Here is a 12,782-nt window from a genome sequence, read left to right as displayed (position 1 = left end):
TGTCCCGTTCTTTGCCTTTGATAAAACTTTTAGAATAATCTATTCTTTTTTTTTTTTTTTTTTTTTTTTGAGACGGAGTCTTGCTGTGTTGCCCAGGCTGGAGTGCAATGGTGCGATCTCGGCTCACTGCAAGCTCCGCCTCCTGGGTTCACGCCATTCTCCTGCCACAGCCTCCCGAGTAGCTGGGACTACAGGCGCCCGCCACCACGCCCAGCTAATTTTTTGTATTTTTAATAGAGACAGGGTTTCACAGTGTTCGCCAGGATGGTCTCTATCTCCTGACCTCGTGATCCTCCTGCCTCCACCTCCCAAAGTGCTGGGATTACAGGCATAAGCCACCGCGCCCGGTCTCTTGTCTTAAAGTTACAGATTTTTAAAACAAGGTGGTGGCTCATGCTGTAATCCCAGCACTTTGGGAGGCCGAGGTGGGTGGACCGCCTGAGCTCCGGAGTTCAAGACCAGCCTGGGCAACATGGTGAAATCTTGTCTCTACCAAAAATACAAAAAAAATTAGCTGGGTGTGATGGCATGCGCCTGTGGTCCCAGCTACTCTGGAGACTGAGCGGGGAGGATCGCTTGAGCCTGGGCAGTAGAGACTGTGGTGAGCTGAGATCTCGCCACTGCACTCCACCTGGGTGACAGAGTGAAACCTCATCTCAAAAGAAATAATAATGATAATAATAATAATAATAATAATCTTGTCTGTATCTGTAGAAAATCCTGCTAGGATTTTCCCTTCTTTTTTGTTTTGTTTTGTTTTGTTTAGACGGAGTTTAACTCACTCAGTGTTGCCCAGGCTAGAGTGCAGTAGCATGATCTCAGCTCACTGCAACCTCCACCTCCCAGCCGCCCGCCTCGGCCTCCCAAAGTGCTAGGATTACAGATATGAGCCACCGCACCTGGCCCCCTTCATTATTTTTTTATTGTGGTAATATACAACATAAAGTTCACAATTTTAAGTATTTTAATGTGTACAATTCAGTGGCGCTTAGTACATTGAAAATTTTGTCTGCTGGGCGCGGTGGCTCATGGCTGTAATCCCAGTACGTTGGGAGGCTGAGCCAGGCGGATCCCCTGAGATCAGGAGTTCAAGACCAGCCTGGCCAACATAGCAAAACCTCATCTCTACTAAGAATATGAAAAATTAGCCGGGTGTGGTGGCGTTTGCCTGTAATTCCAGCTATTCGGGAGGCTGAGGCAGGAGAATCACTTGAACCCAGGAGGCAGAGGTTGCAGGAGGCAGAGTTTGCAGTGAGCTGAGATCGTGCCACTGCACTCCAGGCTGGGTGACAAGAGCCAGACTCTGTCTCAAAAAAAAAGAAAAAGAAAAAAAAAAGACAGAAAGAAAAGAAAATGTTGTGCAACCATCAAACCATCACCTCTCTCTAGTTCCATAACATTTTCATCACCCCGAAAGGAAATCCTGTACCCATTAGCCAGTCAGTCCTCAGCCTCTGGCCATCACCAGTCTGCTTTCTGTCTCTCTAGATTTATTAATACCTGTTCTGGACCTTCATATAAATGGAATTATACACTATATATTTTGTGTATAACTTTGACCTTTTGTGTCTGGCTTTTTTTTTTTTTTTTTTGAGACGGAGTCTTGCTCTGTGGCCAGGCTGGAATGCAGTGGCACAATCTCGGCTCACTGCAACCTCTGCTTCCTGGGTTCAAGCGATTCTCCTGCCTCAGCCTCTAGAGTAGCTGGGACTATAGGCACGCGCCAGTACACCCAGCTATTTTTTTTTTTTTTCATATTTTTAGTAGAGATGGGGTTTCACCATGTTGGCCAGGATGGGCTTGATCTCCTGACCTCGTGATCCACCTGTTTCAGCCTCCCAAAGAGCTGGCATTACAGGTGTGAGCCACCATGCCCGGCGTGTCTGCCTTCTTGAGCATAATGTTTTGAGGCTTATACAAGTTGTAGTATGTATCAATCCTTCCTTCCTTCTTATGTCTGAATAATATGCCATTGTATTTATATACCACAGTTTATTTAGCCATTCATCTATTAATGGAATTTGGATTGTTTCCACTTTTTGACTGTTATAAATAGTGCTGCTATCAACGTGCATGTACAAGTATTTTTTTAAGTGCTTGTTTTCAGTTCTTTGGGGTATATACCTAAGTGAAATTACTGAGTCATATTCTATATTTAGTTCTATATTCTATATTTAGTTCTATGTTTAGCTTATTGAGGAACAGCCAAACTGTTTTTCACAGCAGGTGTGCCATTTTACATTCCCACCAGCAATACAAGAGGATTTGAATGTCTCCTTATCCTAACACTTGTTATTTTCCATTTAAAAAAATTATAGCCATCCTGGTGGTGAAGCGGTATCTTATTGTGATTTTATTTGCATTTCTCTAATGACTCTTTTTTTTTTCTTTTTTTTTTTTTTTGAGGCTGAGTCTTACTCTGTCCCCCAAGCTGGAGTGCAGTAGCACAATTTCGGCTCATTGCAACTTCCGCCTCCCGCGTTCAAGCAATTATCCTGCCTCAGCGTCCTGAGTAACTGGGACTACAGGTGTGTGCCACTACACCAGCTAATTTCTGTATTTTTATTATAGTTTCACCATGTTGGCCAGGCTGGTCTTGAACTCCTGACCTCATGTGATCTGCCCATCTTGGCCTCCCAAAGTGCTGGGATTACAGGCGTGAGCCACTGCACCCAGCTGACATTGAGCATTTTTTCACATATTTATTTTTTCATTGGGTTATTTGTCTTTTTTTTTTTTTTTTTTTTTTTTTTTTTGGAGACGGAGTCTCTCTCTGTCGCCCAGGCTGGAATGCAGTGGCCGGATCTCAGCTCACTGCAAGCTCCGCCTCCCGGGTTTACGCCATTCTCCTGCCTCAGCCTCCCGAGTAGCTGGGACTACAGGCGCCCGCCACCTCGCCCAGCTAGTTTTTTTTTGTATTTTTTAGTAGAGACGGGGTTTCACCATGTTAGCCAGGATGGTCTCGATCTCCTGACCTCGTGATCCGCCCGTCTCGGCCTCCCAAAGTGCTGGGATTACAGGCTTGAGCCACCGCGCCCGGCCACCCCCTTCATTTTTAAAGGATGTTTTCACTGGATATAGCAATCTGAATTGACAGTCTTTTCCCACAACACTTGAACAATTTTGTGCCACTTCCCTCTGGCCTCCATGACTTCTGATGAGAAATTGGCTTTCTAACTTGGTTGAACATGGGAGAAAACCCAACAAAACAACAAAATTAAAAAGAAAAAGAGAAAGAAATCTGCTTTTATTCAAATTGCTTTCCCCTCACTGCATTCAATATTTTTTCTTTGTCTTTAGCTTTCAGCAGTTTGACTATGATGTGTGTCTTAGTTCATTTAGTGTTACTATAAAGGAATACCTGAGGCTGGGTAATTTATAAAGAAAAATGGTTTATTTGGGTCATGATTCTGATGGCTGGAAAGTTCAAGATTGGGCATCTATATTTGGTGAGGGCCTCAGATTGCTCCCAACCGTAGTGGAAGGTGAAGAGAAGTTGGTTTGGGCAGAGATCAATGGCAAGAGAAGAGGAAAGAGAAGAGGTAGATGACATGCTCTTTTTAACAACCAGTCCTTGCAAGAACTAAAAGTGAGAACTCATTTGTCCGTGAGGGAGGGCATTAATCTATTCATGAGGGATCCACCCTGATGACCCAAATACCTCCTGTTTGGCCCCACTTCCAATATTGGGGATCAAATATCAACATAAGTTTTGGAGGGGACAAACATCCAAACTATTACAATGTGCCTTGGCCTGAAGTAGTTTGGATTTATCCTGTTAGGAGTTCATTCAGCTTCTTGAATTTGTAAGTTTATCCCTGTACCAAATCCTTTGGTACTTTTTTTGTCATGTTCTCTTCCTCTTCTCCTTCCAGGAATTTGCTGATGCAAATGTTAAATCTTTTTTTTTTTTTTTTTTTTTTGGAGACTGAGTCTCGCTCTTTCACCAGGCTGGAGTGCAGTGGCACGATCTTGGCTCACTGCAACATCCGCCTCCCAGGTTCAAGTGATTCTCCTGCCTCAGACTCCCCAGAAGCTGGGACTACAGGCACGCGCCACCACGCCTAGCTATTTTTTGTATTTTTAGTAGAGATGGGGTTTCACCATGTTGGCCAGGATTGTCTTGATCTCTTGACCTCGTGATCCCCCCACCTTGGCCTCCCAAAGTGCTAGGATTACAGGCATGAGCTACTGTGCCCAGCCTAAAGCTTTTGTTATAATCTCACAGGTCCCTGAGGCTCTCGGCTCATTTTTTCCCCCAGTCTATTTTGTTTGTTTTTCAGATTGAGTTTTGTTTTGTTTTGTTTTTGAAACAGGGTCTTACTGTGTTGCCCAGGCTGGGGTGCACTGGCACGATCTTTGCTTACTACAACCTCTGCCTGCCAGGTTCAAGCCTCAGCCTCCCAAGTAGCTGGGATTATACGTGTGTGCCACCATGCCTGGCTAATTTTTCTTGGATTTTTAGTAGAGATGGGGTTTCGCCATGTTGGTTAGCCTGGTCTTGAACTCCTGGCCTCAAGTGATCTGCCTGCTTCAGTGTCCCAAAGTGGTGGGATTACAGGCATGAGCCATTGTGCCTTGTCCAGATTGAGTAATTTCTACTGTTCTTTCAGCTCACTTATTCTTTCCTTAGGGGGTAGCCTCATTACCACTCTCTGAGTTTGGGTGAAAATCCTGACTCTCTATTAAGTTTCTTCTGCTACCACCCCAACAGGAAAGGGAAGGGATGACTCCTAATATACTTGCTGGTGTATATTAGTCTAGGCAGCCCATTCAGTCTTTGCCGGAATAGGAGAGGACAAGCCACAGTTTGTTTCTGCATTTGGCTGGAATAGAGCAATTATTGTCTAAAAGTTTTCTGTTTTGCTAGACTGCCTCATTCCTAATCCTTTGGCTAGAGATAACAAACTTTTGTTAGGGATTTTTTAGGCTGCTCCTATTGAGATTTCCAGGTTGCTGATTCCTTCAGCTCCAAGTATGGGGTATATGAGGCAAAAAGAAAGTCCACAGAAATCAGCATTGTGTCCTGCCTTTGTTTCTGGGGCTCCTAACTGGTCTACCTCCTTCTCTCCACATTTCAGTCTTCTTAGGGTTGTTTTATATATAATGTCCAGGGAGGAGGACTAGGGAAGATCACATCTACTCAATCCTCCCTGATCCATTCTCTTTTATTCACTTGTTCATATGCCCATCACCACGCCCAGCCTAGGTGTATTTTTATATTTTCAATACCTAGTCTGGCACATGATCTGTAAATGTTTTTAAAAAGGAAAACAGGCCAGGGGCAGTGGCTCATGCCTGTAATCCCAGCACTTTGGGAGGCTGAGGCTGGCAGATCACCTGAGGTCAGGAGTTTGAGACCAGCCTGGCCAATATGGTGGAACCCCGTCTCTACTAAAAATACAAAAATTAGCTGGGCATGGTGATGGGCATCTGTAGTCCCAGCTACTTGGGAGGCTGAGGCAGGAGAATCGCTTTAACCCAGGGGTGGATGTTGCAGTGAGCTGAGATCACGCCACTGCACTTCAGCCTGGGCGACAGAGCAAGACTCTGTCTTTAAAAAAAAAAAAAAAAAGGAAAATAGAACTCAGAGTGAAGTGAATGAATCACACTCCTTCCTCATCCATCATTATTGCTGGCAAGAGGAGGAGGCTTAATCCTGTCTTGGTGCTTTGACGAGATTCTTTCTGGTGCTTTCATGTTGAGACAAGTGGCTAGCTCCCATAGCTCATAGTTTTCTTCCTCCCTCCTTTCTTAACAAAAAATTACCAGCAGGTGGCAGAATAATTGATGAAAAAGTACTGTTGACCAAAACAGGAGGCTGACTTCCTCTGCAACATAGAAAAATAAATTCTGCTACCTTGTCCCCACCCTGGGTGAGATCCCAAGATGTTGTTTTGAAGGTTAGATGCTTTTTGTTTTTCAGCCTTTGTCCAGTGAAAACAGCTAGGGTAAAAGGAAGTGGGCTCTGTTAGGCTCCTTGGTGACACAACAGTATTCTTGTTGTCTTTGTGAAAATAAATGTCTAGCATTTAGTTACTTGTCTTCCTAATTTATGGCATTTAAACCTATAGAAAGGTGGAGACTGGATGAGTGGAAGATTTAAACAATGTTTCTTATGGAGACTGGATGAGTGGAAGATTTAAACAATGTTTCTTAACGTTTTAACATTGATATTTCAAAAGCAAAACAAGACCAGGCTTGGTGGTTTATACCTGTAATCCCAGCACTTTGGGAGGCAGAGGTGGGAGGATCGTGTAAGCCCAGGAGTTTGAGACCAGCCTGGGCAATACGGTGAGGCCTAGTATCTCTGCTACCACACACACAAAATTAGCTGGGTGTGGTGGCTGGAACCTGTAGTCCCAGCTACTCAGGAGGCTGAGGTAGGAGCTCACCACTGCACTACAGTCTGGGCAACAAAGTGGGACCATGTCTCAAAACAACAACTACCAGAATCCCCCCAAACTCCATATCTCACCATCCATTTTTTTTTTTTCTGTCAGGCCCTGCTGATATACACACGTCAGTGATGATTCAATCTTTCAATTTTTAAATTCATTATCAAAAGTATTTTCTGATGTAAGAGTGTGTTTGAGGAGTGGGGTTGCTTTTAAAAATTTCTGCTTGAACTCATGGGCACAGGATTCATCACTTGGGGTCATCTGACCAAAAAAGACCTGAAGGGGAGGCTTTTAATTGTTTCATTTTTTCCTCAACCTTTTATTTTTTTAAAACTTCAAGCTTACAGAAAAACTGAAAGTACAATATAGTGAACACAATTCACTAAGATTTTTTTCTTTATTATTATTATTATTGTTGTTGTTGTTGTTGTTGTATTTTTGGTACAGACAGGATTTCACCCTGTTTCCCAGACTGATTTCAAACTCCTGAGCTCAAAGCAATCCACCCGCCTCAGCCTCCCAAAGTGCTGGGATTACAAGCTTGAGCCACCGTATCCAGCCCGCATTTGCTTTCTTTTCTCGCTCATGAAGTTAATTTGCAACACATTAACGCATGCACCCCAGTTTTCTTTCTCTTCACTCCCTCTTTTCCTTCCTCGCAATTTTTATTTTGTGTTGCTCTTGTCGCCCAGGCTGGGTGCAATGGCGCCATCTCAGCTCACCGCAACCTCTGCCTCCCGGGTTAAAGCGATGCTCCTGCCTTAGCCTCCGGAGTAGCTGGGATTACAGGCGGGCGACACCATGCCTGGCTAATTTTGTATTTTTAGTGGAGACAGGATTTCACCTTGTTGGCCAGGTTAGTCTCGAACTTCTTTTTTTTTTTTTTTGAGACGGAGTCTCGCTCTGTCGCCCAGGCTGGAGTGCAGTGGCGCAATCTCGGCTCACTGCAAGCTCCGCCTCCCGGGTTCACGCCATTCTCCTGCCTCAGCCTCCCGAGTAGCTGGGACTACAGGCGCCCGCCCCTGCGCCCGGCTAATTTTTTCTATTTTTTTTTTTTTTTTTTTTTTTTTTTGAGACGGAGTCTCGCTGTGTCTCCCAGGCTGGAGTGCAGTGGCGCAATCTCGGCTCACTGCAAGCTCCGCCTCCCGGGTTCACGCCATTCTCCTGCCTCAGCCTCCCAAGTAGCTGAGACTACAGGCGCCCGCCACCACGCCCGGCTAGTTTTTTGTATTTTTAGTAGAGACGGGGTTTCACCATGTTAGCCAGGATAGTCTCGATCTCCTGACCTCGTGATCCACCCGCTTCGGCCTCCCAAAGTGCTGGGATTACAGGCTTGAGCCACCGCGCCCGGCAATTTTTTCTATTTTTAGTAGAGACGGGGTTTCACCATGGTCTAGATCTCCTCACCTTGTGATCCGCCCACCTCGGCCTCCCAAAGTGCTGGGATTACAGGCGTGAGCCACCATGCCCGGCTGGTCTCAAACTTCTGACCTCAGGTGATCCGCCTGCCTCAGCCTCCCAAAGTTCTGGGATTACAGGTGTCTGAGCCACCGAGCCTGGCTTCCTCATGGTTTTTTTTTTTTTTTTTTTTTTTTTTTTTGAGACGAAGTTTCACTCTTGTTGCCCAGGCTGGAGTGCAATGGTGCAATCTCTGTTCACTGCAACCTCCGCCTCCCGGGTTCAAGTGATTCTCCTGCCTCAGCCTCCCGAGTAGCTGGGACTACAGGCACTCGCCACCACGCCTGGCTACTTTTTGTATTTTTTTTTTTTTTTTTTTTTTTTTTTTGAGACGGAGTCTCGCTCTGTAGCCCAGGCTAGAGTGCAGTGGCCGGATCTCAGCTCACTGCAAGCTCCGCCTCCCGGGTTCACGCCATTCTCCGGCCTCAGCCTCCCGAGTAGCTGGGACTACAGGCGCCCACCACCTCGCCCGGCTAGTTTTTTTTGTATTTCTTAGTAGAGACGGGGTTTCACCGTGTTAGCCAGGATGGTCTCGATCTCATGACCTCGTGATCCACCCGTCTCGGCCTCCCAAAGTGCTGGGATTACAGGCTTGAGCCACCGCGCCCGGCCTACTTTTTGTATTTTTAGTAGAGACGGGGTTTCACCATGTTGGCCAGAATGATCTCAATCTCTTGACCTGGTGATCTGCTCGCCTCGGCCTCCCAAAGTGCTGGGATTACAGGCGTGAGCCACCGCGCCCGTGACCTCGTGAGTTTTAAAGGTTCAAGACCCTGAGCTTCTCTTAGTCTCCCACTAGTGAGTTGAGCTCAGATCCTGCTGAGCACCAAGTACCTGTTGGCCGAGTGATTTTCACTTGTCAGTAATATTTGTTTTAACAGTTTGGCCTACAATTCACACGACATGAAAAAAAGGTACAGTGGGCCCAGGATCTCCTAGTGTTACTCTCATGACGTCCTTTATATTCCTTAAGTAAAAGTTCCTGGTTGTTTTTGGCAAAGACGTAGCTGGGTCTCTACTTTTCTAATGGTCACAATTCAGGAAATCACTGCAACTACAAGGAGGTGAGCTTCCTCTCTGTCTCATCCTCTTCTCTCCGGACGTTCTTCTCTGGTCTTGGAGACTGTAATCACGTGTACGCGATGCTCCCTAGGCTCTGAGAGCCGGGCTGGAGAATTCTTTCACAGTGTTTTCTACTCCAGGAAAGAAGTACCGGGAAGAAGCCCCAACATAGGAAAGGCCCAGTATGGAAGTATCTCAGAATCTAGGCAGTGAAAAATAATATGTAAAAGAATAAGTGGAAATAAACGTTTAGTTAGAATCATATAATTTTTTTTTTTTTTTAAGGAAGGCTCTAGCCCTGTCATCAAGCTGCAGTGCAGTGGCGCGATCACGGCTCACTGCAACCTCTGCCTACCGGGCTAGAGCGATCGGGCCTCCCGAGTGGATGGGACTACAGGCAAGCGCCACCAAGCCCGGCTACTTTTTTTGTGCTTTCGATGCGATGGAGCCCGGGTTTGCCACTTTGCCCAGGCTGGTCTCGAACTCGTGAACTGAAGCAATCTGGCCACTTTGACCTCAGTGTTTCAGGAGTTATAGGCATGGACCACAGCACTTAGTAGAATCATATATTTGTAACAGGAATGCTTTAACAGCTTCCCTGGTGGTCTAGTGGTTAGGATTCGGCGCTCTCACCGCCGCGGCCCGGGTTCGATTCCCGGTCAGGGAAGGAACGATTTACTTCTTTTTCTACTTTTCCCTCAGGATCTTTTAAATAAACGTTATCTGCTAGTCAATCTCCCCCATCCCACTAAAATCTGAAATACAGAAAATGTAAAAAAATACAAATAAAACGCTCACAATTCTATCACCTAAAGACCACTCTTAATATCTAGATTTTGAAACAACGTGGATGTATGCTATACGTACTATTTTATCTCCAGCTGTTTTTGTTGTTGTTGAGACGGAGTTTCGCTGTCTTTGTCCCAGGCTAGAGTGCAGTGGCGCGATCTCGGCTCACTGCAAGCTCCGCCTCCCGGATTCAAGCGATTCTCCAGCCTTAGCCTCCCAAGTAGGTGGGATTACAGGCCTGCGCTACCACGCCCGGCTAATTTTGTATTTGTAGTAGAGACGGGGTTCACCATATTGGTCAGGCCGGTCTCGAACTCCTGACCTCAGGTGATCCACCCTCTTCTGCCTTCCAAAGTGACGGGATTATAGGCATGAGCTACCATACTCGGCCAACACCAGCTATTTTTAAGGTTAACAATATATTTCTAACACTTTGCAGTGGAAATAAATATCCTTCAGTAACGTATTTTCTTTCCATTTAATTACTGAATTTTCGAAAAGGTCATATATTTACATGGTTTAGGATTCAAATATGCAAAAGGACAGAACTGATAAACCTGACTTTAACCTCTACCATTTATTTTCTCTCTAATGACGTAACCGCTGTTAAGTTTCTTAATTATAATGTTAGAGATGTTTTATGCAAATGCAAGTACATGCATATATACATACGTATATATATTTAAACATTCTCTCCCCCTTGTACAAATGGAAGTAATCGATACATACTTTCTGCACTTTGCCTTTTCCATTTAACAGTATATTTTAGAAGTACTTACAGATTAGACATGAAGAACTTCCTTATTCTTTCTTCTGGCATATAGCATTCCGTTGTATGGATTTTCCGTAATTAGTTTAGCCAGCTTCCTACTATAGACACTTAGGTTATTTCTAGCTCTTTGCTATTTGGAAAAAAAAAAAAAAAATGTTGTCGTATATGGTCTTGTACATATGTAATTTTGCCCATGTGTGGAATAAATGCCCAGGAAACTAGAATTGACTTTTCTTAAAGCTGTGAAACAAGATACTACCACAGAATTTTCAATGGGAGAAATTCTAGAGAGCTTCCTTTTAATTTTCCTCTTGTAGGTTTTTCCTGCAGTCTAAATTTCTTAGTCCAGAAATAAACGGGAAACCCAAACCTGGTTTTTTAGTTCTCATACATAAAGGAAGGAGTTTCGTTTCAGAAGCGTTGGTGGTATAGTGGTGAGCATAGCTGCCTTCCAAGCAGTTGACCCGGGTTCGATTCCCGGCCAACGCAGGTTTGGTCTTTTTCCTCTCAGCTTTTTAGACTGAGTAGGCCTGGAAACCGAGCAAAGCAGGGAACAGAGGAAAAGAGCTTTTGACAACTTTTGTGTCCTGCGTCTGCACCAGTATGGTCTGTCCCTCCCACAGCAAACATCTGTATTTTGATAACTGCACGTGCGAGCCAAGCCCATCTGATGGGTTCGGCCGCCAGCGTCGCCTGAGTTAACAATAACTCTCTTTCTAGGGGTCTAGGGAGGTGTCTGAAATAGAGGCTGGTTGGGTTTGTTTTTCTGAATCTGCAGAGGTGGCTCTGATATACTGATGAGTGAAGATGAGGAAGTCAGCACAAGCTCCCACAATGCCAGCGAGAGAGTACGCAGCGCTTCTTGTGCCTGTGATGGAAGCAAGAAATAATTAAGACGGGGCTCTCATCCCCTCCCCAGCTCACTTAGCTCCGTTTTTCTTCCGCTTCCACCATTCTGGGAAGAGAAACCTCAATTCCATGGTACAGGCTGCAGATGTAATTTGTAAAATCCTGCGAGGCTGCCCCTCGCATCCCTGGGCTTGATTGATTCTTTGGAGGGGGAAGAGGGGAATGGAGGCGGAGAGGCGAGAGGCGACGTGGTCCCTGGTTGCAGCTGACGCTTCTGCTTTCTAGTCAGGACCTGGGCCCGCCGCCGCCCGGCGGAGCGGGTGGTGCTACAGCTATCATCAAGGGATTTAGCGTCTAAGAACTGATTCGGGTGTTGGAGCTTCGAGGTTGCAGAATGGAAAAGTTTGGAATTGATTGATGTGGACCTCACGCACCTGCCAAATAGTAGCACGAAACAGCCATTCCTCTTTCAAGAGGCATTAAATCCAACTACCGTGCGCCGCCTTGCTGGTGGCTCGCCGTGATCGTATAGTGGTTAGTACTCTGCGTTGTGGCCGCAGCAACCTCGGTTCGAATCCGAGTCACGGCACGTTACTCCTAACTTGCTTTGGTGGCCTTTCTTTTTCTTTTTTTTTTAATCAGCACTTTTAAAAGAGTTACATGCTTGTAATTCTGCTTTTGCTTAAGGCATCCCCGCGGAAGTGCAGCCCACAAATTCGGTGAATAACAATAGCTCCAGGCTGACGTGGTGGCTCCCGCCATTAGGTAATCCCAGCAGCTTTGTGAAGTCTCGGAGGCGGGAGAATTCCTGGAACCCAGAAGTTCGCGACCAGCTTGAGACGCCTCCACGCACGCTTAGAAAAAAATTTTTTTAAAGATGGTGGCGGGCGCTTTTGGTCCCAGCTACTTAGGGAGGGTGAGGTGGGAGCATCGCTTGAGCCCGGGAAGTAGAGGCTGCAATGAACTATGATCTCGCCACTGCACTCCAGCCTGGGCAACAGAGCAGGACTCTGTCTCAAACAACAATAGTTCCAGTTGGCTCACACTGCGGCTCGCCCACCAAGGCGCTAGGCAGCCCAGGCGGGAAGCTTTAGAGCAGTATGGAGGCCCACGGAGCTGGGACCACGGCTGTTCTTTCGGCCTTCACCTGAGCAGAGGAGAGGACCCTTCCCTGGTTACTCTGGAACTCAGTGCCTCTTCCAGGATGGAGAACTAAAATGCTTTGCAGAGAGGTCTTTGCACCTCTCATCTGAGTTTCCTCGGGCTCTTTCGCACCCTCCTCTGAAGTCGGTGAGGAGGTTCCCTCAGTGGAAGGAATCTGCGGAAACACTAAGGTTTCAGACAGGACTCGTGATTCCCGAGTCTTCCGCGAGCCTTCCTGGCTGTCTGCAGCCCCCATCGCTCTCTAAACCTCGGATTCCTCCGTGGCAAAAAGCTATTATGAAAAGGCT

The 12,782-nt window shown here is 46.0% G+C and overlaps 3 non-coding genes across 3 annotated transcripts; all 3 read left to right on the top strand.

The window, feature by feature from the left end:
• The first annotated feature begins 9,516 nt into the window (after positions 1-9,516).
• On the top strand, positions 9,517-9,588 carry TRNAE-CUC (transfer RNA glutamic acid (anticodon CUC)). The gene has a single exon. It is a non-coding gene; the product is annotated as a tRNA-Glu (tRNA).
• Positions 9,589-10,899: 1,311 nt separating this feature from the next.
• TRNAG-UCC (transfer RNA glycine (anticodon UCC)) lies at positions 10,900-10,971 on the top strand. The gene has a single exon. It is a non-coding gene; the product is annotated as a tRNA-Gly (tRNA).
• An 877-nt stretch (positions 10,972-11,848) lies between these two features.
• Positions 11,849-11,920, top strand: TRNAH-GUG (transfer RNA histidin (anticodon GUG)). The gene has a single exon. It is a non-coding gene; the product is annotated as a tRNA-His (tRNA).
• Positions 11,921-12,782: the final 862 nt, after the last annotated feature.

This window comes from Macaca nemestrina, chromosome 1 (assembly GCF_043159975.1).
Source record: "Macaca nemestrina isolate mMacNem1 chromosome 1, mMacNem.hap1, whole genome shotgun sequence".
Taxonomy (NCBI): domain Eukaryota; kingdom Metazoa; phylum Chordata; class Mammalia; order Primates; family Cercopithecidae; genus Macaca; species Macaca nemestrina.
This window is presented reverse-complemented; position numbering and strand designations above follow the sequence as displayed.